This window comes from Ailuropoda melanoleuca, chromosome 14 (genome assembly GCF_002007445.2).
Source record: "Ailuropoda melanoleuca isolate Jingjing chromosome 14, ASM200744v2, whole genome shotgun sequence".
Classification (NCBI taxonomy): Eukaryota; Metazoa; Chordata; class Mammalia; order Carnivora; family Ursidae; genus Ailuropoda; species Ailuropoda melanoleuca.
The window spans coordinates 103,567,900-103,593,591 of NC_048231.1; the positions used below are offsets into that span (position 1 = coordinate 103,567,900).

At 46.2% G+C, this 25,692-nt stretch overlaps 1 long non-coding RNA gene across 3 annotated transcripts; it reads right to left on the reverse strand.

The window, feature by feature from the left end:
- Positions 1 to 3,533: 3,533 nt before the first annotated feature.
- On the reverse strand, positions 3,534 to 25,008 carry LOC105240477. 3 transcript variants are annotated; one of them, XR_004620348.1, is made up of 5 exons: positions 24,389 to 25,008; positions 8,588 to 9,629; positions 7,746 to 8,086; positions 5,788 to 5,850; positions 3,534 to 5,025 (listed from the first exon to the last, which is right to left on the reverse strand). It is a non-coding gene; the product is annotated as an uncharacterized LOC105240477 (long non-coding RNA). The 3 variants fall into 3 exon arrangements; XR_002143989.2 differs by lacking the exon at positions 24,389 to 25,008 and having other exon boundaries at positions 7,948 to 8,086; positions 8,588 to 10,386; XR_004620347.1 differs by lacking the exon at positions 24,389 to 25,008 and having other exon boundaries at positions 8,588 to 10,386.
- Positions 25,009 to 25,692: the final 684 nt, after the last annotated feature.

The following is a 25,692-nucleotide window of genomic DNA, read 5'->3' on the forward strand; positions in this document are numbered from 1 at the left end:
ATGCTGTTTACAGTTGGTGTGTCCCTTCAGCTATGGCTTCCTCAGAACTTGACTGACTTGGGATACACAATCTTGAATCCTCAGCTTCTTCTCCCTGGTGCTATTTCTAAGCTCACTCAATGCCAACATGGCCTTGTCCACACGAACCTGAGGTAGTTACTTAGAATTCTTAACTTCAAGAAATTCAAGAAAAATACTCTAAAGATCTGTAAACTTAATTTGTCTAATATGAGACTGATCATTTTATATCTGGCTGCGCCACTCTCTGCTATTTCTTCAGTGCTGACCAGCCTAGTTAATGGAAGACTGACCGTTCACCTAACTTCCTCTTTCTTTGTCTCTTGGTTCTTGTTCATCTATCTGGTTTCTGACCTACCTTCTCCATCATGATTACATTGCCTTTATTTATTTCCTTCTTTCATTTTTTTATGAAAGTCACTCTCATTCACCTCTTGCACCCTCACTGTGACATGGGGCAGCGTGAATAAGGGGCATCCTACCATAACAAGTAGTCAGACATGGGAAATGTCTTTATCCCCACAGGTCAGAGACTCTCTTCCTCCACCTAGAAATCCCAGGTGGCCCAGCCTGGGTCCTCTGCCCCCTCAGGCAGCACTGATAGGAAACAACCTGAACTCTAGCAACACAAAATAAACTTAGCAGACCAAAAAGATACCACAGAGATGAAAATTAAATCGTCATTGGAACCACAGCCTATAATGACAGACCAGAACCTACATGTAAAGCCGAAATAGGGTGACTCTCTTCTAATGTAAAATATTTTTAAAAGTCTCAAAGACTCCTAATATAATAGTGAAAATATCCAAGATACAAAAAAAAAAAGTCCATCATACCAAAAATCAGAAAATCACAAGTTGAATGAGAAGTCAACCAATTGATGTTAACACTAAGATGAATCAGATGTTAGAATTATCTCACAATAATTTTTTAAAGATTTTATTTATTTATTTTTCTTAGAGATAAAGAGCAAGAGAGAGAGAGACCAGGAGCTGGGGAAGAGGCAGATGGAGAGGGAGAGGCAGACTCCTGCTGAGCAGGGAGCCCAACACGGGGCTCAATCCCAGGACCCCAGGATCATGCCCTGAGCCGAAGGCAGACACTTAACTGACTGAGCCACCCAGACGCCACAAGAATTTTAAAGTACTCATCATAAAAATACACAGCTAATGAGTCATTGAACACTGCATCAAGGACTAATGATGTACTATATGTTGGCTAATTGAACATAATAATAAAAACTAATAAAAATTAAAAAATAAATAAATAAAATAAACAAATACAAAAAAAATACTCCAATAAGCAATTACAATGTATCTTGAAACAAACGAAAAAGGAGAGGAATGTCAGCAGAGAAACAGAAGTCATACAGAAGAACGAAATGGAAATAAAAGAACTGAAAGATACAATAACAGAATGTTTTTAAATAGTAGGGTGTTCAATAGTAGACTGGAGAAGACTAAGGATAGAATCAGTGAACAGAAGGACAGATCAATGAAACATACCCAGTTTGAACAACAGAGAGAAGATACACTATGAATAAGTGAACTGACACTGCAGATGGGGCCAATAAAAGACCATTCACATCATATCATTTCAGGGGGAAATGGGGAGAAAAACTGCAAGGCTAAGAGAAAATTTGAGGAAATAGTGTATGAAAACTTCTTGAATTTGGTGAATGCCCAAACCTACAGATTCAAGAAACTGTATAAAACCCAAATACGGTAACTCCAAAGAAATTTACACTGAGTCACATCATAATTAAACCCCTGAAAACTAAGGAGAAATGATACATTACCTAGAAGGGAACATGAATTCAAGTGACAAGAGATTTTCTCGGTGGAAATCGTGGAGGCCAGAAGGAAGCAGCACAATGGTTTTCAAGTGCTGAAGGAATTGTCAACCAGTAAAACTATTCTTCAAGAGGAAGGAGAAATAAAAACATTCTTAGATGAAAGGGGAAATAAAAGGAATTCCTCACTAGCGGATCAACTCTGAAAGCATGACTAAAGTTAATCCTTCAAGCATCAAGAAAATGAAACAAAGAAGATGAAGAAGGGGGGGGAGGGGAAGGAGAAGGGGAAAGGGAAGGGGAAATAGTTTTGGAGCATCAGAAAGGATCAAAGAACAATGGAAAGAGCAGAAGTATGAGAACATAGACTATCCTTTTCCTTGTGAATTTTCTAATAATATGTGATGACTGAAGCAAAGATTATAAGATAATCAGACACGCAAGAAAATTTCACTGAAACTTAGAGAAGTAAAGGGACCTACATGGAAGTAAGGTGTCCACACTTCACTCGAACTGGTAAAATGTTGATGCCAGTAGACTGTGGTAAGTCATGTATGTATACTGTAACACTCAGAGTAAAAACAAGAAAACTATACAAAGACATACGTTCAGAAACACTATAAATAAATCAAGGTGGAGTCCTAAGTAACCCACAGGATGGCAAGAAAATAGGAACAGAGGAACAAAAAGCAAAGGAAAGAAACAGAAAACAAGATCTAACCCTTACTGTATCAATACATAGTTTAAGGGTAAATTGTCTAAATACATAAAGTAGAAGGCAGAGATTGACACAGTGCGTAAAAAATCAGGACCCAACCAATGCTACTTAAAGAAATTCATTCCAAATTCAAACACACAGATAGATCGAAAGTACAAGGAAGGACAAAGACATCATGCAGACATTTACCCCCAAAGAGCAGGAGTAGCAGTATTAATATCAGAAAAAGTAGACTTGAGAGCAAAGAAAATTATCAGAGATGAAAGAAAAAAGAAGGACATTACATAAGGATAAAAGGATCCATCTGACAGGAAGATATATAATCTTACATGTGAATGCACCAAACAACAAAGCCTCAAAATGTATGAAGCCAAGCCTGATAGAGCTAAAAGGAGAAACAAACAAATCCACAATTATAGTTAAGGACTTCAGGACCACACTCTGTACAAATGATAGGACTACTAGACAGAAAGTCAGCATGGATATAGTTCTGAGCAAAAAATCAACCAACAGAACATATAGAGAACACTGCACCCAACAGCCGAATATTCATTTTTAGGATTTTTTTCCCAAACATTCATGGGAGAGTTACCGGGGGTGGGGGGGGGAGAGCATATCCTGATATGCTGGGGTATAAAACAAACCTTAAAAAACTGAAATAATACATAGTATGTTCTCTGACCACGTGGAATCCATTCATGATTCAAAAAACAAAATGAAACAAAAGAGAAACCTCCAGAAAACTAGGAATACAAGGATACGTCCTCAATTTGATAAAGAACATCTCCAAAAAATCTGCATCTAACATTATACTTGATGAAGAAAGACTCGGTGATACGCCTTTAAAATTGAAGACAAGGCTGGGATGAACACATACTCCTGGAAATTCTAGCAACCTCAGTAAGGCCAGAAAACCACCAATACAAAACATACAGAATAGAAAGGAAGAAACAAAACTATCCCTACTTGCAGATGATAGTATTTCCTTCATTATTTCTACAACATCCCAAAGAATCCATAGGAAATATTGTAAAAGTTGAATTCAGCAAGTTTGCAGGAAGAAGATCAACACAGGGAAGTTCATTACATTTGGATATATTCACAGTTAGGGGAAATCAAAGTCGGAAACACAATACCATTCACAATCAATCCAAAAAAAATGAAATGCATAGATATAAACTTAACAAAACATATACAGGACCCACGAACTGAACAACTTTAAAACATAGTTGAAAGAAATCAGTGAAGACCCAAGCGAGGGGGAGCCACGCTCAGCACAGTCCCCATGATGAATGGCTCTTCTGTCACGCGCGGTCGTCGCCACCAGCACAGCCCCATGAGACTGTATTATGATTTCTCGACTTGTTGTCAGAATCCAGCTGCTAAACAATAAACCGCTTGAGGATGGACTGTGAGTTTCTTGCTCTTGTTTTCTGGACCTAGCCCAATGCCTGGCACGTAGATCACGTTGGGTAAACACTGGCTAGATCCCCAGGAAGCCCACCTGAGGCGGTCAACAGCAGCAGGCTCTTCAGAGATGTCCTGTTGGGAAAGAGTCATTGGAAAGTCATGTCCCGTATGGTTTGGGGTTGGGGCGGGGGTGGCGAGGGCCCATAGGCAGTGAGTTGAGGAATGAGGGGAGAGAACAGGGCAAAAGTGTGGCCAACACGGGGTTTGATAGGAGGAAAGAATTTGAGAAAATGGCGAGAGGAAGGAGCCATCGAAGGGAGACAAAACAGAAGCACAGTTGGAGAGGACAGCTTGTGGAAGGACCCCCAGGAGTGAGGGGAGCTGATGTAGGGCACACGTAGAAGGGAGGCCTCCATGGCAAGGTGGTCAGAGACAAGATGGACGCAGCTCAAATATTCGAAGGTGCACTTCAGGGCGTCCGACTGTCTCTGTGTAAGCAGTTGTTTGTTGAAAGAGCGGTTGTAAGGGACGCACAGTCTTCAGCAGATTGACCGGGTTTAAAGGTGCAAGGAGCGTCATGAAAAAGGCTATTATCCGGGAGGGAAAACAGAGTCGTCTGGTGTCCCTGAGAGCTGAGCCGATGGTAGTCTGTGGTCTCTGCAGGGCCAGGCATCCCCTCAGGCAGAGGTCAAGGATGCTGGCACGGAGGACGGGGGGCTGAGTGCCTGGCAGAGTCTGCGGGAAGGGCCCCACAAGGGCCGCCTGCCTCCCCCACCTCCCTCCTGTGTCTGTGCGTGCGTCTGGTCTCTCGGACGCCAGCCCAAATCTCGCCAGCCCCCACTTTGCTATATTTCTAATTCTACACAACCACTGTTTCCTACAATGTTTCTATAGTCTACTAACAAAGCTTATTCATTGTCCTAGGAGCAGAAAAGATTCCAAAATTCATCTTCTCCGTAATTCAGACCCAAGTCAGCACCACGGCAGGCTCGGGTAATTTGGCCAACTCGCTGGCCACGATTCCTCACGTTGTAATCCATCATCATTATGAGCTGCATTCACAACATTTCCTCCTTTGGCATCAAGTCTGAAATGCAAAGGATTGTTAGGACAGAGAGAGATGAACCAATGAGATACTGAGACCCAGATATGTGCTTTGTTAGAAATGAAAATGGAAATATGATTCCAGGGGAAAAAGGACTTTGTCGCAACATGGTCACACACTCCTTTCAAAACATGAAAAATAAATTCACCCTCAAGAAAAAGAAGAAAAATGGATCTGACAGATTCATTCTCTCATATCTGAGGTTTCTCCTCTGAGTCTATGCATCAAGGATCAGCGGGCACATGCAAGGCCACACCGTCAGGAAGACAGCCTGTGCGCTCATTGTTACTGAGTGGGTCCTCTCCTCACTGGTCCACGCTTTTCAACCCAAATGTGATTAAGTGGCTTGTCCCAGAAATGAAAAAAGTCAGCTTCCAGCCCAAACATAAATAGATTACATACCCTGTGAGTTTCACTCTCGTGCCCAACATTCACTACAAATTTGAATGTTGGTAACTTTGATTGTATTTCTAATCCAGAAGGGACAAAATATCCCTCAGTAGCTCATTAATTACAAATTCTTTCTTACGGCCCTTTGATGTAGGGCAGAGGGGTGCACAGGGCAGAATTATGGAATGTGGGAGAGATTCGACAGATCTTCCTCCACTCCCCAATATTACGGAGAAGGTGCCCGCAGATCAGGAAGAAAGGGGGCCTACACATCCAAGTTTTCTGGCCTGGGGCCCACCGCTCATTAGCTGCAACGCACAGAAATGCAAGCACCTCATTCTGGCCGGCTCTTACCTGTCTTTGCTTAGGTCAGGTAGACTTCCCACGTAGCTAATTGTAGATGTGGATAAACCGTGCCTGAGACACAGGAGATACCAACAAACATGTGTTAAATGCTTCCCGAAATCGAGGCAAACGAGAACCTCCTTAGATCTCATTGGAAGTCCCAATCATAAATGATTCTCAGATACCAATAGAATCTTGACAACTTCCCTACTGAGGATAATACACTTTGGCAATTTGTTACAGAATTAACATGACCATTTCTGAACCAAATCTTGGAATACTAAGTCTAACAACGGAATTTTTTTCTGATTGATGAACTAATTTATAAATATTCATCATTTCATTATACAGTTAGTGAATCACTTTACCAGAAAAATTTTAAATTACTTGAATTCAGAACTGTCTCAGAAAATCCAAAATAACTGTATGCAAGATCTAAAGATCCAATCACACACAGACCCAACGACGCGGACTCTGCCGTGTTCACTTTGAGTAATTCTCATCTCCAAAGGCGTGGGATCTGGTAAATTGCACTGTCGCCAAATTTACCACGTAATGTGTAACTGCCCATATGGGTCAGCTTAGAGGCAGGTCAATGATTCATATGATTATGGTAAGCCTACCATAACGTGCCACTAACATCATCTTTCTCTTACAAGTGGGGGGACACAGGCTCATCCGGAATCATAGTAACACTGCTTCCTCCATTCTTGTTACTAGTTTGCAGCCAGTGGATCCATTCGGAGTGTTTATCTTGCAATCTGCCTGAGTGCACAAAGACGGTGTGGTTTTTCTGATAGACATCTCTGCCACTTTCACACCTCCTAAAATCAAGTGTCATGTTCTGCTATTACGACTGAGGTGGAACACATAAAGGCCAGGTAACACCTTCACAATGTTAGACAGATCCCCCAGTCAGGATTCTATCACAACGGTATAAAAAGTCTTAGGATGTTTAATGAAATCATGAAATCATGACATTCTCCTTACTTCTGAAGTATACAAATCAGCCAATTATTACAGTGTTAAACTATATAGCCCAAAAAGGGTATATATATCAAAAATAAATAAGTAAAAACCAGTTACTATTGTCTGAAAGTGAGCGAAAGAGCATCTCTAATTGGGGAGGGAGCGGGAGACCATTTCAAGACCATCTTCCAGAGAAAATCAAGAGGAAGTATTTAGAAGGCTTTGCTGCAAACTTGTTATTAACTAGCTGCCTAAGTCAGACAACCTCACAGGGTTGGGATGCTAGACTCCTACGCGAAATGAAATTATTGGGATATTCCAGCTCCAATATTTTACGATTTGCTACGTTTTGAAGTCAACGTGCAGCATAAAAATACTTTTTAAAACAGACTTTTGGGAAGGCAGAATAGTGACTGGCAAAGGATGGGTTCTCAGTAAATAAACAGCGTTGAGTGCAGAAGGGAGAGGACCAGAAGAGGACCCCAGCGATGCGGGCGCACGGCGTGTCACCGTCCCTCCTGCATTCAGAGAAGACATAGAGTGTCTCTTCGCATGGCCTAAACTGACATGACATAAGTGAGCATTCACATATGTTTTCAATCTTTATTAGGAACGTATTAGCCTAAGACACCGTGGGGACTTGCTGCAGGATTCGTGTTTTTGCTGTTGAGCGATGCACATTGTCTCTGTTTCAGATTTTCTCTTCCTCCCTTCCTCTGCCCCCACTCCCCCTTTTTTTAATTTAACCAGAGAAGATGGCATGTTAATTGCAGCTCCACCTCTGCTGGGTCATTCTCAGGTCAGCGGATTAGAGACACCAACGGAAGAAAGAAGACCCTGCGCTCCAACTGCAGGGCAGGATGACCCAGCCATCAATCACGCCGGCGCGCGCCTGAACAATGACAGTCATCTGTCAGGAAGCAGGAGGGGGCGTCTCATTAACACACCGCTCACCTGCCCTGAGCTACACCTCGCTTATAATAATATCGATCATTCACCTCCGAGGACTTTCTTTTTTCTGCTGGATGAAATAACAGGCACTCTATTTCCCCTCTTCTCCCCTTGGAGTTCACACGGCTGGCTTGCTGGGAAAGGGAAGAAGTGGTCGGCGCTGGGCGGGACCGGGCGGGGGCGGACGCCGCCAGGAGAGCAAAGAAGGCGTCTCAGGGCGCTTGCGGTCGGGGTCAGTGCACAGGTCACCTGAGAGCAGAGCCCGCACATGCAAGCCGGGGCGGGGACGTGCGAGGTGGGGCTGGAGGGCTCGGTCCCAGGCACGCCATCTCCCCCACCGTCCTCGGAAGGCTTCTTAAGATCTCACACTGGTTTCGCACGTCGTTTCCTGTGAATACAGACAACTTGAAAATGAAGTCAGCAAACAGGGTTGGTTTTCTGAGCGTTGGAATCTAGCACAAGGCCCTCTACTCGCTACCTGTGTTTTTCCTGGTACTGTTCTGCCTCTGGTGAGCATTTAATTAACTCAGCCTAAGGAAGCCCTGAAACTGACCACGGAGAGAGTTCTGGAGACACTTTTGTGTGAAGCCATATTTAGTGATGTTCCCAAAAGGAAAACTGTCAGGCATTTGCTGCGATACAGCATTCGTGGCCTGTGCAGTCCCAGGATCTGGGATGTGTGTTTCTTTGATGGGCTGTAAATAGAGTCTTTTACAAAGTTTTAATGGAAAGCCCAGGATTTAAACTTAGGCCACCATCCGGAACTGTTCATAGATTACAAAAATGTGTTTCTCTTCCACTGTAGGGGGATTCAACACACACACATACACACACTCACTCACACACACTCGGCATTTCTCAATTCTTGAAAAAGGAAAATATAACATACCTTTTTCTCTGGAGTGGAAAAGTAGCCAAAAGCCACTACAGCTCAGAGGGGGCTCATGGATGAGAAAGCCGTGCCCAGAGTGGCGATGCGACCTATGTGAGGCCACAGGAACCAGACCTTGGGGGCACACTGCTAGGGAAAGAGCAGAAGACCCATGGGAAACTGTGCCTCAGGCAGGATGGAACATAAAACAAGTCGATGGCAAACATGGGATAGTGACCCTCGTGTTGTCCGGGGCTCGGGCAGTGTCACTTACAAGCGCGGGGCTGACCGGCCTCAGGAACCTGGAAGAAAGGAGTGTCCGCACTCTCAAGCCCTGAATGCCCGCGGCCAGAGGACGGACGAGCGCAGGTGTCTCTCCTGGGGAAGGGCAGGCCAAGGACAAATCAACGCAGCAGTGGAAGCAAGCTTACCGTGTCTGGAGACTACAGAAAACATCCCTTTAGGGTCGCCTCCGCACGCCACGAAGAAAGGCCTTCCTCCTGCACCGTAACTTGGGTGCAGCTAGCATGACGGCACGTAGGCTGGTAGGGAAAACGTCCCGCGCAGGGCAGCTTTGCTCCACTGCGGTGCGCTGTCCCCTCTGTGGGGAGCCTGCCGCGTTCTTTGGGGTTAGCAGTGTCGAAAGGCCAAGGCACTTTAGCAGCGTCGGAGGGGTTTCTCTACTAAGAGTACAGGCTACAACCCCTTACGTGCAATCACAATCCAGAAGTGTTTGAACACTGCAAAGACTCATAGCTCCTTTGGCCGCAAAATCTGACCTCCCCTCCACGGGCTGACCTATTTATCCCATTTAGACGGAAGATTCCTGCATTTGACTCACACAATTGATTCTGGAGCACTGGCCTGACTCCTCGAGAGGCTGCTGGGTACCAAATACGCACGCACCCTGGCGCCTTTCTCAAATCGAAAAGATTCTGAACTTACCTAACACACACCTGGCTGGACGGTCTTGGGTCAGACCTTATGGAGCTTAACGCCCCCTCAGCTGCGAAGGGTTCTGCGAATTTCTGTCCAGACATCAGCCTGCATCCCGTCATTCCTGGAGAAGACAAAACAACTACAAAAAGAACACAGGGCTCATTACGGCTTCTCTGGGAACCCCCATGCTGAAATTGCCCATCCGCTACTGTTTTTCTTTCTTTCCGCAGAGCAAGTGACGGTCCTGGTTAGTAACAGTTCTGCCAGGAGCGCCGAGTTTGTACCCAGTGACACAGCCCTGGGGCCCTCCCGTGGGGCTGCGCATGAGCCTGTGGGATCCAACGGGCACCGTCTCCCCAGAGGAAGGGCCGGAAATCGAATGCCCCGCCACTTCGCCAGATCCTCACGCCTCCTTCTCTGATTTGCAAAAGCCATTACCACAGTTGCTCTAAGGGGGAAAACATAAAATATAGGCCTACCCAGTTCTAATTCCCAAGAACTTAATCTATATCACACAGGACTAAAATATTGATTTTCCAGTAGGCTACTGGAAGGCAGCTGGTGGATTTTGATGCAGGAGTCTTACGTGTGCGAGAGGCCAAATTTCACTTCTGGTGAGGGTCATCGTGCTGACCATCGTGGCCCTTCTCCCCAACACTCGCCCTATCTCCTTTTGCCCCACGTAAATTATTTTCAAAACTTTTTCTTTTAAATCAACCACCTGGATGTCTGCATAAGATTTTTCCCAATCCCCGGGTACGACCCTTTCTAAAACCCAGTCCAGATTCATTACGCAGCTCTCTGTGTTCTTTATTTATTCAGGACGTGGAAAAGGTGCACAGAACGGACATTTAATTTTTTACATAAATTCCTCTCCTTCTTTCTCTTCCCCCCTTCCTCTCTCTCTCTCTCCCCCTCTCTCCCTCTCCCTTCCTCCCTCTCTTCCCCCCCCTTCTCCCCCTCTCTCTCTCCTTAATTGCCCGGCCTTTACAAACCCATGCCTGCGAAAGAAACACCCGTCTATTGCTGTCAGATGTGCCTGGCTGGGAAAGCTATTGGGTTTATAGAAGAGACAAACATTTCAGGCATGCCATTCTGGGGTAATGAAGCATGGCAACAAAATATACCTGTGCAACATTTGATAAAGATGAGCTGACATGCCAGTCCAAATAGGTTCTTTTGTGTGTCTGCACGTGTCTACCATCATTGCTTCCATCTTAAAACAGGAAGGTAGCAGTAACAGCAGCAGCTGGCAGGGACCAGAAGGGAGAGCCGCTCACACAATTAAACGTCGTTTACCTCTGGCCTGATTTCACTCCCACTACCCTTAATTTATTACATGTTTTCTCCCTTTCTATGCAAAAAAAAAAAAAATGTGGTTCAATTTTTCTTTCTTTCTGTTGCTATCTACTTGCTTTTACAGGGGCTCTGGAGAAGACAATAGGTAAAGTCCCTGGGTGGGTAGCACTGGGTCTTAAGTTAAAATGCCTCTTAGTGGGGTTTTTATGGCTTTTATTGTTATTTGATTAATGTAAAGCAAAATTAAACCCTACAGTTACACATGGGTACATCAGCCAGAGAGTGGGCCAACTGTACTTCCTCCTTCAGTTTACAGAAAACGTCTTTTGTTGCTTAAGAATGAGAGCGGGAGAGAGAGAGAGAGGAGAGAACTGTAGGCCAGCTAAAAAGCAAGACTGGAAGATGCAGAAAACCCCGTGACCCAGATACAAGCCAGAGAATCGTTTCTGATCGCTCATCTTATCCGAGTTGGTTTCCTCGTGTTCCTCTGCCCGATTTCTGGGTCCGGTCAACCTGCATCTATTTCCTTTCTTCAGGGCGGCCAAGGTGGCCATCCCCAGGTGTCCCCCTGGCAGGTGCCTCGGCTGGGACGACGCCGTGACCGAGGGAGGGGGTCTGCCTGGCGTCCCGCACTGCCCTCGCTAAACCTGGCTTCACAAAGGCCTATGCAGTGTGTTGCCTTTATACTCTTTATGGGGAAGCACGTCCTATTGATAAAAGCAGTGCGGAGAAGCTGAAAGGGGTATAATAGCCACTCTGTGTTATGAAGCTTTTCTGTTGGAAGAGCTGGACAAAGTGCCCTGGGTTATTTGATTTCTTTCTTCTTCCCCTGACGGCAGTAACAGTTGTGGAGGTGCGCGTGATGACAATGAGCACTTTGTGGTCTGATGACCTCCCCAAGAACCAGACACACGCAGGTTTTGCTTTTGTTCACTCATCTAATTACCAACCCTCCATTATATCTCTTCTCGGACATATAAACTCCAGTTAACCTTTAAATTCAAATAGGATGGTCTTCCATTTGCTTACCTCAGAGTAAGGCTACTCTAAATGGTCATTTCCATGTGAAATAATCTAGGGTAAGGGTCATTTCTCCTTCCCCTCAGACCTCCTGCACCGAGAGTCTGTACTCACTAAAAACCTTGAGGACAGAGAATGAGGGATGAGTGCGTGGGATTTGGTCCGAAGGGGCCTGAGTTCAAGCATTCGCCCTGCTGCTCATTAACTGGGAACAGTCTTAGTATCCTCAAGCTTCTGCGTCCTCTTCTATAAAGTTAGTATAGGAAGGTTCTGGGCCTAACACTGGAGCGGCTGGAGAAAACCAAGTGGATATGAAAGCACTCTGTAAATGGCAAACTCTACACCCAGTGTCACTTCTTTTTAAAAACATGTTTAAAGTCATTTATATAGATAAAAGGAAATTTCCAAAAATAATCACAGAACAAAGTCGTGTTAAATCTCAAAAACTTAATGATGATAAAAGGGAAAAAAAGCCAATAAACCCACAGATTGTAATGTGTCGGGCCTTACCAAGTCTATGTTCTATAAAATTCCCAGTTATTTAAGGCTGCGTCTTGTCAAAACCATTACATTGACTTCCTTCTTTTAATTTGCAAAGTAATGGTGAAAATATCCCTCGAGACTTACAGCAGCGAGTACTGTCTAATGGAAGTCATTCAATAAGTTGGCTATTGTTTTATTGGTAATAGGAAACACGCTTCTGACTAGAAGAGATGTATTTCGGAAGAAGCTGTATAAATTTATCACAAAATCAGTCATTTCTTAACCACACACAAAGAGTGGAGCTAACAAAATTACTAAGGTAAATTAAAAGATCCCTTTGTTTCCTTTTGTTTCAGGTTTTAAGTCTGATTGATTGAGGTATCATAAATGCATGCACCAGAACCAAGACATGAAGCATTTCCGTCCCCCTTAATCCCATTTGAAGCCAATCTCCCCACACCATGGTCTCTAGCAACCACCAGCATGCTTATGTCTCTACAGGTCTGTCTTTCCCAAGGCTTCAAATAAACAGAATCACAGAGTATGCTGCCTCTTGGACTTGGCTCCTTTCACTTAGAATAATCCATTGGAGAGGCTTCCATGGACTGTACACGTGAGCAGTGCGTTCTTCTCATCTTTGGGGCTATTAGGCAGGTATTCCACAGTTGTGTATTTCCAGTTGATGAATACTTGGTTTGTTTCTAGATTTTGGCAATTATGAACAAAACCACGTGCACATGCATATAATCCCTGACCATTCATTGCTCAAAGTTGGGTATTCTGTCCTCTCAAATTCAACATATACAGATTTTTGTGTGGGCGTATATTTCCATTTCTCTTAGATAAATAGGTAGGCATGGGATGGGAGGGTGGGTAAGAGGATAAGTGTATGTCTCGTTTTATAAGGATCTAGTAAATTGCTTTCCGGAGCAGTGGTGCCATTTTGCATTCCTGGCAGCGAGGTATGAGAATTCCAGTTGCTCCGCGTCCTCGCCAGCACCTGATGCTGTCGTTTTGCTGGCCGTTTTAACAGGTGCGTACTCGTGCCTCACCATGATTTTAATGTGTATTTCCTTAATGGTGGATGATGCCATGGGCTGACTTGCTATCTGTATATCTTGTCTGAGGAAGGCTCCTTCAAATCTGCTCATGTTTTCTATCGAGATGTTTCTCTTCTTGTGAAGCCACGAGAGACTAATCTAGTCTAGATACTAATATTCCATCAGATATTTGTGTTAAAGATACTCTCTCCCAGTGTGTGGCTCGTCTCCTCTCAACAGTGTCTTCTGAAGGCAAAAGCTTTTAATTTTGAAGATCAATCCCTCAATTTTTTTGCTCTGACTCATGAGTATTGAAATTTTTCTAGTGTGTAAATTAATTAGAAAGACTCATTGACCAATTGCAGGGCCTTCCTCAAACAGACAGCCTTGGTCCGGAGAATTCTTCAATACAACAGTCTCCCTTCCCTTCATGAACATGTGTGAAATTCCAAAGTCCACACAAGGAACACGGTCTGTTCTGGCTCAGGTCGGATAACTGGGGGCTCAGGGCTGAGATTAATAAAGAGGATGGGGGTGACCCTTACCTAGTTATTAAGTCAAGTGTTTGGTATTTGGTGAATTTGATGGTAAAATTACTATAGACAATTTAGTTGCTTGCTCTGCTTTCTCAGTTTTCTTTTCTTTTTTTTTTTCTTTTTAGAGGTTAGAGGAGACGCAGAGGGAGAATGAGAGAGAGAGAATCTTAAGCAGTCTCGACATGCTGCTCGGAGCCCAACACAGGGCTCAATCCCACAACCCTGAGATCATGATCTGAACTGAAACCTGAGAGTTGGACACTTAACCAACTGAGCCACCCAGGTGCACCTCTGCTCTCCCAGTTCTTGACTCACTCTGTTTATGGACTTCAAAAATGAATCAACTGATTATGAAGAATTAAAAAGAAAGCCCTATGTATAGCCAATAGTTTAACGAACCATTAACTCATGTACAGATCAACTCCTTAATATGTGCAGAGACCCGTTTCCCTTTATTTGTCGAACTGCTCTTTTGGGGGGGAGGGAGGTGCGGATTATAATGTTCTCCTTGACAAGATGTCGGCATCCTCTCGGAAGCACAGTCAGTTAGATCCCCAGTCTCCACGTGAGACCTCCCTCATGTGTGTTCTCTTGAACATCTTCCATTGCTTGGGGTCCCCTTCTGATGCTGGAATGCTTTGGAACCATGCTGGTGGAAAGAGTCCTGGGCCTTGCGCTTTCCCATCTCTGTAGCCACTCCTGCTGTCCCCACACTGTAGCTCTGGGCATTTCCTGTCGCTTCTTTCTGCCTCTGTGACACCTTTAAGCAGACACTTGCCTCTGACTACTCAGAAAACAACTGAAGTCTTATTTTAACCCATTAGCTATTCTGCATCTTCAGCCCCCCACATAAATCCTCGCCCAGCTCAGATTCCTCTCACCACAGTGACTGCTGTGCTCTGTACCCTTGGGTTATCTCCTGGGGGCTGGGTCCTTAGCTCACTCTGCACCAGCCTTCCAGTGGCTTGTTCCCAGCAGCGACAGGCCCTCCTCCTGTCCTATAGGCTGACTTGGCCGCGTGTATCCGCAGCTGCACTCCCGCGTTCTGGGCATCACCGTATCTCTGGTTTCTCCTGTCTCGTGACTCAGGCACTCATCTGCTCTTGTGGTCCGACAGAACGCCACAGCCCATAAAGCCCCCGAAACCCCTGGTGCCTCTGTCTGCTGGGTAAGCCTGCTATCTCCCTTCGCCCTATCCCTGAAAGCCACAACTCCGATCTGCATGCAGTTCTACCCTGGACCCCCGTGCTTCCAGAGAAAAGCCACCCTGGCTTCCTGCTTCCCAGGGAAGTCAAGACCGTGGTCAAGGAAAGGGCGTTAAGGGTGCACTGCCACTCTGTGTGTGTGGGGGGAAACAAAGCGGGCAACCAGATGTAGCAGTGGGGGTTCAGCAGATGGACCTAGTCGTCTCCCGCTGGGCAAGACTCATTCCAGCTACTCCAGTGGGAGGGGGCTGGGGACAACTGGAAATGTTCAGAATGATTGACCAAAATGGGTTAGCAATCTCTAGACCAAGGGCCATTAATCTGAAAATGGCTCTGAGTCTATTTGATTTCAATAGAAAGAAAAGACTCCTTTTGAAATGGATAGTGACAGCCAAGTTCAGAGATAACAGACTGGCAGTGACAAGGCTGTACTTCTTAAAACAAACAACAGAAACCCTTGCTGGCTCTGTTTGGATAGTTTTGGTCAGTTGGTTTTTAAGGTTATCACCAGGGCTGCTCACATCGCCCTTCCCTCCTTGCCCTCCCGCCATCAGAACTCACAGATGTGCAGACCTTGCTGGGAGCCAAGAGCAGAGGAATGGAGAAGGATGGAGCGGGGAAGAGGGAGTGCTAGGGAGCCCCCACCAAGCCCTTCTTCCTCTACCCCTTTCATGTGCAACAGACAGAAGACCTCGAAGGAGCACAGAGAGAGGCGGCACGCAGGGAGGACGGCGCAGGATAGCAGGAATGGAGAGACGATGCCACGTGTCCGCAGGAGCACATGGGCACACGTGTGGCCGCAGCACCAAGCCTTGGACCATCACTGAGAGGACAACAGGACAAGGTCACGGGAAAACACTCCTCTGAGTCACTCTTAAGTAGGCAGAGGAATTAGGACTGATTTATGAATGTATTCCCACAATTTACTTGAAAATTTGTAATGTCTGTGCAGCCTGGCAAGAAAAAAAAGGCGAGGGTTGTGTGAAGGAACGCTTCTGTCCCTCTTTATTGTAAAATTATCCCATGCTACCTGCTCTAATCCCGTGAAAACAAATTAAATCCTCACTAAGCTGACTTTAAATCAATAGTTTCATTTAAGAATAGTGTGACTTAATAAAAATAAAAAACTAACTGGTCCAGCCAATTTAAGAGGGGAATAAATCATTGCCCAAGGAAAAATAGCAGATTTGACTTGTATATGGGCCCAGGTCTGTTTAGGGGGGAGAGTCCGTGTCTAAATTAACTCTGGCCGAGAATGAAGCTCAGCAACCCCGTTCAGGGATGTGCTTTACTCTGCACACCCCAAGAGCAAGGATGCTGGCCACCCCAAAAAGGGGGAGCAGCATTTCAATCAGTACTTTGAAAAAAAATCACTAAAAACTACAGGATGGCACTGTGTGGACCGCCTCCTTAGCGAGCCTGCTAACAGCCCAGGGCTCACCGTGTGAACTGAGATCAGTGTTGACTACAGCGGAACCGGAGAGGGGCCGTGGCGCCATGTGGGGAAGGCAACACGCTCCTCCGCCAGCCAGGACGAAGGCACAAGTAGGTGTGCATGACGCACGCCAGCAGTTATACTAGATGAGTGATCTATTTGCAAAACTTCTTTTAAAAAATCTAAGGGCTAGGTAGACTTTTTTTTCTTTGCAGCATACTAGAGATATGTTCCCATTTTTTGAAAAATGAAAGTCATCTAGAAATAAAGATCACAACTTTACTAAAGAGGTCTCTGCAAGGGCTTACAGAAGAAGCCCTGCAACACCATAAACTAACACCTTGTCCCACTGAATGAAGTACTTGTCTATTAATCATATAAATTAGAAAAATACTGAGAACCCCGTGCTTGCCCACTTACCTTATTATTATGTATTAGAGATACATAAACATTAAAGTGAGTGCCTTCAGACCGTGACACATCAATATTATCAGTGTCACTCTTACCACCAGAACATTTTTAAATTTTCATAATTATAAAATGTCAATTCCAGTTACTTACTGATGCTCGTGGCCAATAGGCTACTTTTATTTATCACGTTGACAGTAACAAGTAAGAAAGCATATCCCCTCTAATGTAAGATTCAACCCAAAAAAGCCAGACGAGACCACTTGTTCTTTCCCATTGGCCTCGCTCTTAGGGACTAAATTTAATTTATTTTTTTGGCCAGAAAAACACTTGGCCAGACAACGTGGAGAAGCAGTTACTTAAGGCAGCGTAATTCAGTGGGGAGAATGTCAGCTGGCATTCAGCCTCTAGTCACGCTCCTGTGTTGATAATCCTGTGTCACCTACGTAATTATTTGATATTCTGGCCTCAGTTTTATCGGCCATAAAATGACAATACACCCCCCCCCAAGTTTACTGAGTTACTAGAGGTCTTGACCACAGGGAAGGAATGACTATACTTCCTTTCTATCCAAAGAGGAGGATAGTAATTAATTCCAACACAAAAAACCACTGGCCTTTCTATGACATTTGGGCACATCCCTCCAAAATGGCGGAATGATTATCACCATCCTGAGTGAGAGCTCCAGGAAGGGCGATGGCAAAATATGGCCATTGGAGGGCTTGTTCCCCTCAGGTTAACTCAGGGGTGTTCATGGCTGTGCCCGTTGTAAACCAAGTCCCCGGTTCAGCGTATAGGATGACGGCCTCAAGAGACCTGGATGGAGTGTGTCCAAACTCGCTCCAACTTGAGCAGTTGGCGAGATGAGTCTGCGATCATGTCACGGTGCCAATCTCCACCCGCTGCAAGCAATGACCCAACGGCTACAAACGAGTGATGTATTTGTTTCTATTTGTAATAAATTAGGAGAGTTTTCCTTTTCTGGAAGGTCAATCCTTTGTTTTCAGTACCCAGTCAAGTGAAAACTTTCACTATTATGAAGCAATTCCCCAGCAGTCTGTCCTTGAAAAGTGCTCTAAAATCATTCTGTGAATGGCTCCTCTCAATTACCCCGGAGGTAGGTGGGCATTTTACAAATGGAGAAACCAAGAATGAACAGGGAGCCTGGAAAGATCATGGGCAATTGATCACATGACCAAGAGAGGGGTTCATAATCCCTTGTTGCGTTCCCCACCATCCAACCTTCGTCCGAAAGTCTGTGCAGTGTAGACATTTCTCCCATCAGCCCAGAGCCTGAAACATCAGTACGAGAGCTGTTGTCAGGAAAGGTGTCACCTGTAATATCCTGGGAAGCTTTGTCCCACGTGCTCAACTGCTGATCCCACCATCCCCTTTGCCTTCAGAAGCCCTCCCCCTGCCCTGAGCCTGTTATCACAGCCGAACTACTCAGGAGACACCCAATGAGACAGGGAGTCACGGTCTTTGCCAGTCAGGCTGAGCCAACATCTGTAGTGATGCCGGGTCTACGATACCTACAGCCTCGTGTCCCAAAGGACAGCTTGAGGAGTACTAGGTCTTCCAGCCAGAACACATGCACCCCAGCTCAACAATTTCCAAGGCAGAGGCCATTAGAAAAGTGCCCCTGGCTCTCCATGCTCAGCCTGGGAATCGAGGGACAAGGGTCAGAGAAGCTCGCTTGGGTTCCCCGCAAGCTTGCCCCAGGCTTCCCAAGCTTCCCTGATGACAGGAATGCCAGGGCTGCTCGCCAAACCCCAAATCATCAGGTGCCATCCCTGGAGGCTGTTGTCCTAGCCAGGGAGCAGGACTCTGTAGGTCTCACGGGCACCCGGGCGATTCTTCTCAACAGAAAAGTTTTGGAAATAATAACCAATAAACCTAACTCAAGGTCAGTGTTCTCACCTTGGCAGGAAGTAAGCAAGTCGCCCTGCCTCTTGCCCAGTGCAGCCCAATTTCTGCACAGTTGAGTGCAAATGCAGTGTGGTCCTCATACGGGTTTGGTGTTTCAGGACCCGTGTGCAAATCACTAAACGCAGCGCCCCAGCATGCAGAGAGGCCAGGATTTCCGGATCTCACCATCTCATTCTCAGAGAGGTGCAAGGCAGACACCTTGAGGAGGGGAGGCTGCTGGTTCTCTCACGGGCAGGAGCTTCTAGGAGGCCGAGCAGTGGAGGAGCAGCAGATGGGGAGAGAACGAAATATTCCCTTCCAAACGCCCAAGCCAGTGGCTCAACAGTGTTATCAACTTATAAAACATGCAGCCACTCACCCGAGTTCTGACCTCCCAAGGAAGGAGACAGAGTCAGGCAGAAGAATCAAGCCAGGATCTGAAGGGGTTTAAATGAGATGTTTCCAACTAAGTCAGTGGGAACACGGCCCGCTTGCCCCAGCGAGCGCCGACCGCACCTTGTGCCGGTCGTTTCTAGCGGGAGCAGCCACGGACATATTGCTTCTCTTCTTTAACTCCGTCTGCTAAGAAAATTGCTCTGCAACCAACAAAAATCCAGAGACAAGTGGCCGGAAGCCTCGGGAACCCAGGCACAGGGGCACTCAGGTTTCCAGGAGCTTCCCGCCAGCTGCGGGACAGGAGCCCCGCAGGTGCAGGTCCAGGTGCAGGTCCAGGTGCAGGAAGAAGGGCAACCGCGCCCGTGCTGAGCGGTCAGCCCGCCTTTGCTGCCTTTGTTTCATGTTCGCAGCTACAGGCGTTCTTTGCAAAATAATTTTAAAAGCCTCAGCATACATTGCATAGAAAGCCCAATATTACAATATTTTCACCAAACACAAACAGCAGCGGCAGAACTCATAAAAGCAGCAGACGGGCATCCATATCTCCTTCAGGACCCCTGACACCACCCGGCTGGCCAGTCCTCGAGCTGCGCAAGCGGTGGCCAAGCCCGGCAGCCCACCCGACAGGCCCATCCTGGGGTGGGGGGCGCAGGACCCCACGCCATGGACTCTGCCCCTACCCAGCGAGGCAGGGTGACCCTCTCTTCAAATCAGCAGTGTTAAGAGAAGTTGGTGGAGGAAAACACGCAGAAACACTCAGGCTCTGACAACGAGTCTCCCCCAGGAGTCCACGGCACTGGGAGCACCCCATTATAAGGGCAGGGGGGACTGTGAATATGGTGGGTCAGCTGCAAACAAGTTCCAGCCATTTCTTAAAGGTGACCAGTCTGGGCACTGGCTTGGCTCCATCAACATGCAGCCCAGCACCGCACTGAACAGGGGTTGGGTTTGTGGGTTCTGTTGAATGAAAGATTTCCTTTCCTCAAACAGATTTATCTTCTGTTAGTGTGAAAATACTGCTGCAGTCCCAACCTGGAAAGATTTCCTAGAATCCCAACCCACAGGAGGAGCTGTGTTCCAACCTGAGGTCCCCAGAGCTGTGGTGGCCGCCAACTTTCCCCCATCTCCGTTTGTCTGGAAACCTCATCACAAAGGACATCTTCAGAAAACAGCTCGTATCAGGGCCAGGAAATGGAAGAAAACGAGCCACAAGTGGCAGCATCCCAATCAACGGGTGGGTGACGGCGAGGCTGGTACCCGTCCCTGGGTGACCCTGCAGGGCACTGTGCACACCGCGGATAGGACAGGACTCTGTGTGGCTCCCCAGTCTACACTGGGCTCCCTGAGGGTCAAAGTGTGTGTTTTCTCAGGGTCCATCACAGCACCTGGCACCTAATAGGTGTTCCCTGAACATTGCTCACATGAATCAATGACTGAGTTAGATTACATCTGTTTCCTCCAGCAAAGCAAGTTTTTGAGGACAGGGATCTTACTGTACCGATGAGCATTTTTGTCATAGTTCTTGGCGTTTAATAGACACCCAAAAAAGGGTGGACTTTAGTGATGTATTTTGTTGGCTCGTGTATCTCCAGCGTCACGAAATCGGTTACTGTTTTTCACACCCAGGTGCCGCGTGTTTGCCTTGCCCCCACACTGGACCTCATACGCACACACTCCCGGCTAACCCGAAATTACGGGGAGCTCTGCGGGGCTCGCATAAACTTTTAGGGGAAGTATTTCGAAATAACCAAAACGACAGAAGCACAGAAGATAACAGAAGACTTGCCTATGGACAAATAAAGCCCACGAGCTGAGTACGGTCCCTGGCCGCCCTAGCACAGCCATGTGGCCTAAATCCCAGCGCCCCCCACAGGCGGGACGAAGGTAGGAAAGGTTGATGGTAACTGCATTTGCGTCTTGGACCAAGACTGTATCACATCCTAGAAGCTGATACTCGTTGAGTTTCCAAATGATACAAAAACTACGCAAATGCTTCCTTTCAATGAGTCACAGCAAGCTCATCACAGAGATGAGAAAATTCTGAGAATTCACAGATAATTCTGGAATAATACTAATGCATCATTATTAAACATAATTTGTCTAAATTCCAAAAATATTTTCAGGGAGCTTACAATCGCAAAATATGTATACATGTGAATTTTTTGAAGATTTTATTTATTTATTAGCGAGCGAGAGAGAGAGCACGAGTTGGGGGCAGAGGGAGAAGCAGATTCCCCGCTGAGCAGGGAGCCCGATGCAAGGCCCGATCCCAGAAGCCCAAAATCATGACCGAAGCCAAAGGCAGATAGATGCTTCACTGACTGAGTCACCCAGGTGCCCCACACATGAAAATTTTTGAAAAAAGTATTTAAGAAAGAAGTCGGTTAACTGAAAAATGTAAAGGGAGTAAATTAATTATACAAGCAGCCAGGGGTTGGATACTTAACTGAATTCTGAATATGAGCTTCCTGGCAAAAAATGAAACCTTTTATTTTCTAAGGACATTAGAGTCATCAAAAAAGCAAACATTTTTCCTAATGTGAAGTTCTACACTTAATTTATGAAGCAAATACTTAAACGTAAAAGACATTGAATAACATCATTAATAGTGTTTAACAACGCATATTAGAACATAAGAAAAATGTGGATTATTTCAGCATCTCCTTTAAGCTAAAATCAAAGGCCTAATTTCATTGTTTTTGTAAATTGCAAAATTAATACGTTATTTTAAAAGATTCTTATCCTGCAGAAGTGAATAAAAAGTAGTTCTTTCCGAAGACAGAATTTTGTTTAAGCTCATTAAAGATATTGTCATTGAGACTTTGCTTCTCAATAAGCCTAGAAAATTAGAAGAAGGGGTGTTGCCAAACCCTTCACCCTGTCTCTCTCCAGTATCAACCACCTGCCCAGGGTTTCCGTCAGTTCTAAGAAGGAGAAGGAGTCCTCCCAGAGTCACCCAGCGCAGCCCTACGCGCAGAGCCCCCCATCCGCCCCGTCGGGCACAGCAGCCACCGGCCACAGGTGGCTCTCGAGCACTTGAAATGGGTCCAGCACAACCAAGGAAGTAAATGCCATTGGATTGTTCACTTTCAAAGGGCAAAAATGGTAAATCTTAGGTCGGGTGCATTTTATCCACAAGTAAAAATAAACTGAGAAGATACAGCAAGCTGTAGGAAGTTTGCAGAAAGAGGATCTGAAAAGGAAGACAAGTTTGTGTTGGGATTTTGCTAAATCTGGCTCAATTCTGATAGGTTGATGCATACGATTTTCCAAAAAGAGCCTGGGGTCCTTCTGGACTCGATTATTATAGTGATGCTAGACTGGAGTTTAGTTTCCTCTCTGTGAAAATGACCAAGTTTCTTAGAAAGAGTTGGTAAAGCTGTTTAAGGGAAGTCCACCCAAACAGCAGAGATCTCCTGTCCCACCAGAGTGACTTCTGGGCTTTGTCTCTGATTTTGGCATGCCCTTGATTATTCTTCTTAAAATAAAAGAACCACCACATGTAATATACATATAAAACTTAAATATATACAAAACCTAATTTATAATTCTAACCAAAGATTCAGCTCACCTTCCATATAGAAATGCATGCAAATTAGTACAGACCCAGAGTTTCATGGACACACAAACCTCAAAGATTTCAGATAAACAAATATTTTACTAAAAACATAAAATAAAATCTGGCCCTCCCTGTGGGTATTGCTTTGAAACAAGTGTTCTAGAGACAGGACAAATCCATGGTTGGTACACCTTCTGAAACTATTTCTTTTGGAATTGAGCTAATCAATGCACTGCATCAATTTCTTACGGACCGGAAGGCCAAAGAGCTCGACTTCACATTGCCACAAAACCTTCACGCATCTTTCACTCGCTCATACATCATAGGCCCAAATATCATATTTGGCAATTGCAGGATAGTATTTTTTTAAATATTGTCCTATTTCTTTTTTCTGGTAATTCCTTTCCTTCCTTTGTTCTTACCCCATTCAACCACCTGTGCTGTTCTGTGTTTACCACGTTCTCGGGGAAAGAATTCTCAAAGGACAGAATCTCTGAGTGTCTTCTTGTCCATGTGTTCCAGAACTGTATTCCCTTGAAGGAACAAACCAGCAAGCCAAGACACGTAGGAGGTTTGGAGGCTAGGTGGGCTTCTCTCCCCAGCCGTCTGCCCTAACACATCCTCACACTAGGTAAAAACCTCATAGCTTGCAGGGAGAGAGAAGAAAGAAAGGTGGAGGGGAAAAGTGTAGAGAGCACAGTTCAGGTTGGCTCCTGGGAGCCCACATGGCCAGGAAGGCATTTGTGAGAGCCGGAGCTCCCCAGAGCCTGAGATGGGGTGCAGGGCAAGATGCGGAGAGGGCGTCCGTAGATGGAGATCTGCAGTCTGGGTCAGCAACCCCATGACAGGCCTCCAGAGACTTCCATCCTCTTGCATAAGGCAAAAGTGAACCATAGAGTCCATGGAAGTAACAACAGAGCCAGCAGGAGGCATGCGCTGGGAAAGAGACGCTTCCAAGCTCCCCATAGAGACCAGTGTGAGCATCAGACAGGACAATGGTGAGAGCGGCTTCTCTGGACTGGGCAGGTGGCCCGAGACAAGAGGGCAGTGAGGACCACAGGCTTTCCTCAGCATCCCCACACTGCTGGATGGGATAGGCATGGGGTATTTGAGGGGCTGATTGACTCTTATTAAGTTTCTGCCCCTCTCAGAGACAGGGTGACTTGAATTGAAAATTAAATCAGGTTAACAAAAACTAAATATTCTTATACTTCTTGCACAAGAGTTTGAGAACCAAGAGTTGTACCTCCCCTAAATGGCACTCAACAGTATTTAAGCTGATGCCACTCACTGTCACAAATGAGCCTCACCTTTTCATCTCTGGACACAACAATCCCCACATTAAAGTACGCCTTGGCTGACAGCACCAGTGCTCGCAGACCAGAATGTCCTGCTGCACACGGTTTAAGCTGCAGACGGACAGCCGTTATTTGTTACTCGTGCATATTGTGGGAGGAGTCGCCAGAGCAGGAAGTGCAGCCATGGAGGGCAGAGGTCACACCTGCGTCAGAGCGCTGGCTTCCCTCCGAGGCCTGCTTTAATCCTCTTTAGTGTTCATTTTCCCATCACAAATGGTTTTATTAATACTTACCTCTGGGACTTAACTGGAGAATTAAACAATGTCACCGAGAGATCTCTGGGGAAGGACAGCTTCCCAAAGATCTCCTTTCCAAGCGGAGAATTCTTGGAGCCAGAAAGGGCAGCTTTTGTCTCCTCCAAAGGCACCAGTCTGTTCCAGCTGGGAAGCAGAGCCTTCCTGAGGATGGTCTTCCCAGGTGATGGATGGTGGGGCCACCCGCAGGTAGGTTTTGGGAGCTCCAGGCCGGTGTGATCTCTTAATCTATACACTGAGACCCTCTCGCGCTGCCTTCAGAAAGCAGCACACGAGGTATCCCCCGAGTGCTGGGTGGGGGAAGCACGAGATCATGGAAACCTCCAGGAAGTCATGCCAAAAACCAGCATAGAGCCATTGGTCCTCACCAGCGTGTTCTCCAGAAAATGACTCAGACAAGTCACGAAGCCAGAGCATTCGGATTGATTTGGTGGATGCTGTATTTTTGTTTTCATGTTCACTGCTATCCTTCAGGTTCATTTCCTGTTCTTTTCCTCCTGCAATGATAATTAGCTGCATCAAATTGATCAGAAGTGAAGACTCGGGGGCGCCTGGGTGGCACAGCGGTTAAGCGTCTGCCTTCAGCTCAGGGCGTGATCCCGACGTTATGGGATCGAGCCCCACAATCAGGCTCCTCCACTGTGAGCCTGCTTCTTCCTCTCCCACTCCCCCTGCTTGTGTTCCCTCTCTCACTGGCTGTCTCTCTCTCTGTCAAATAAATAAATAAAATCTTAAAAAAAAAAAAAAAGCGAAGACTCGTTTCCTTCTGGTTGGCCCATCAGGGACCGGTGAGTGATCTTCCTACACCTGTTTACACCCCCCATGCCCAGCGCTGCCCGAGGAGGTGAGGTGGCCACTGTCTCAGACCTGTGCTCCAGCCCCCCCTCAGCACCCCCTGCTCTACGGTTGGTCAACCACCAGGTCCATCCTCTCAAGTCGCTGCCTGCATCCTGTCACTCGTGATTGCCCGCCACAGGCAGATCACACTGTCTATATAGAGAGCTCCTCCATTCCTTCATAAATTCTCTGCTCCAACCTGACCGGTCACCATGCTCTCCTCTCGCACACCGAGGAAGCCGGGGGCTGAACGACACCTGCCCTGTAGCTCTCCTGGGATGCCTCGTGGCTTGAGGCAAGTGCATATCCCCGACGGGCCCCGGTACCATCAAGACCAGATGTTTTCTAGGACCTCTTTCCTTCCAGAGCTGTGCACCCTACCCCAGCTTCCGCGTAGTCCCCACCTCAGTGTTGCCCTGCGGGCGCTCTGCCTCAGCTTCCTCACC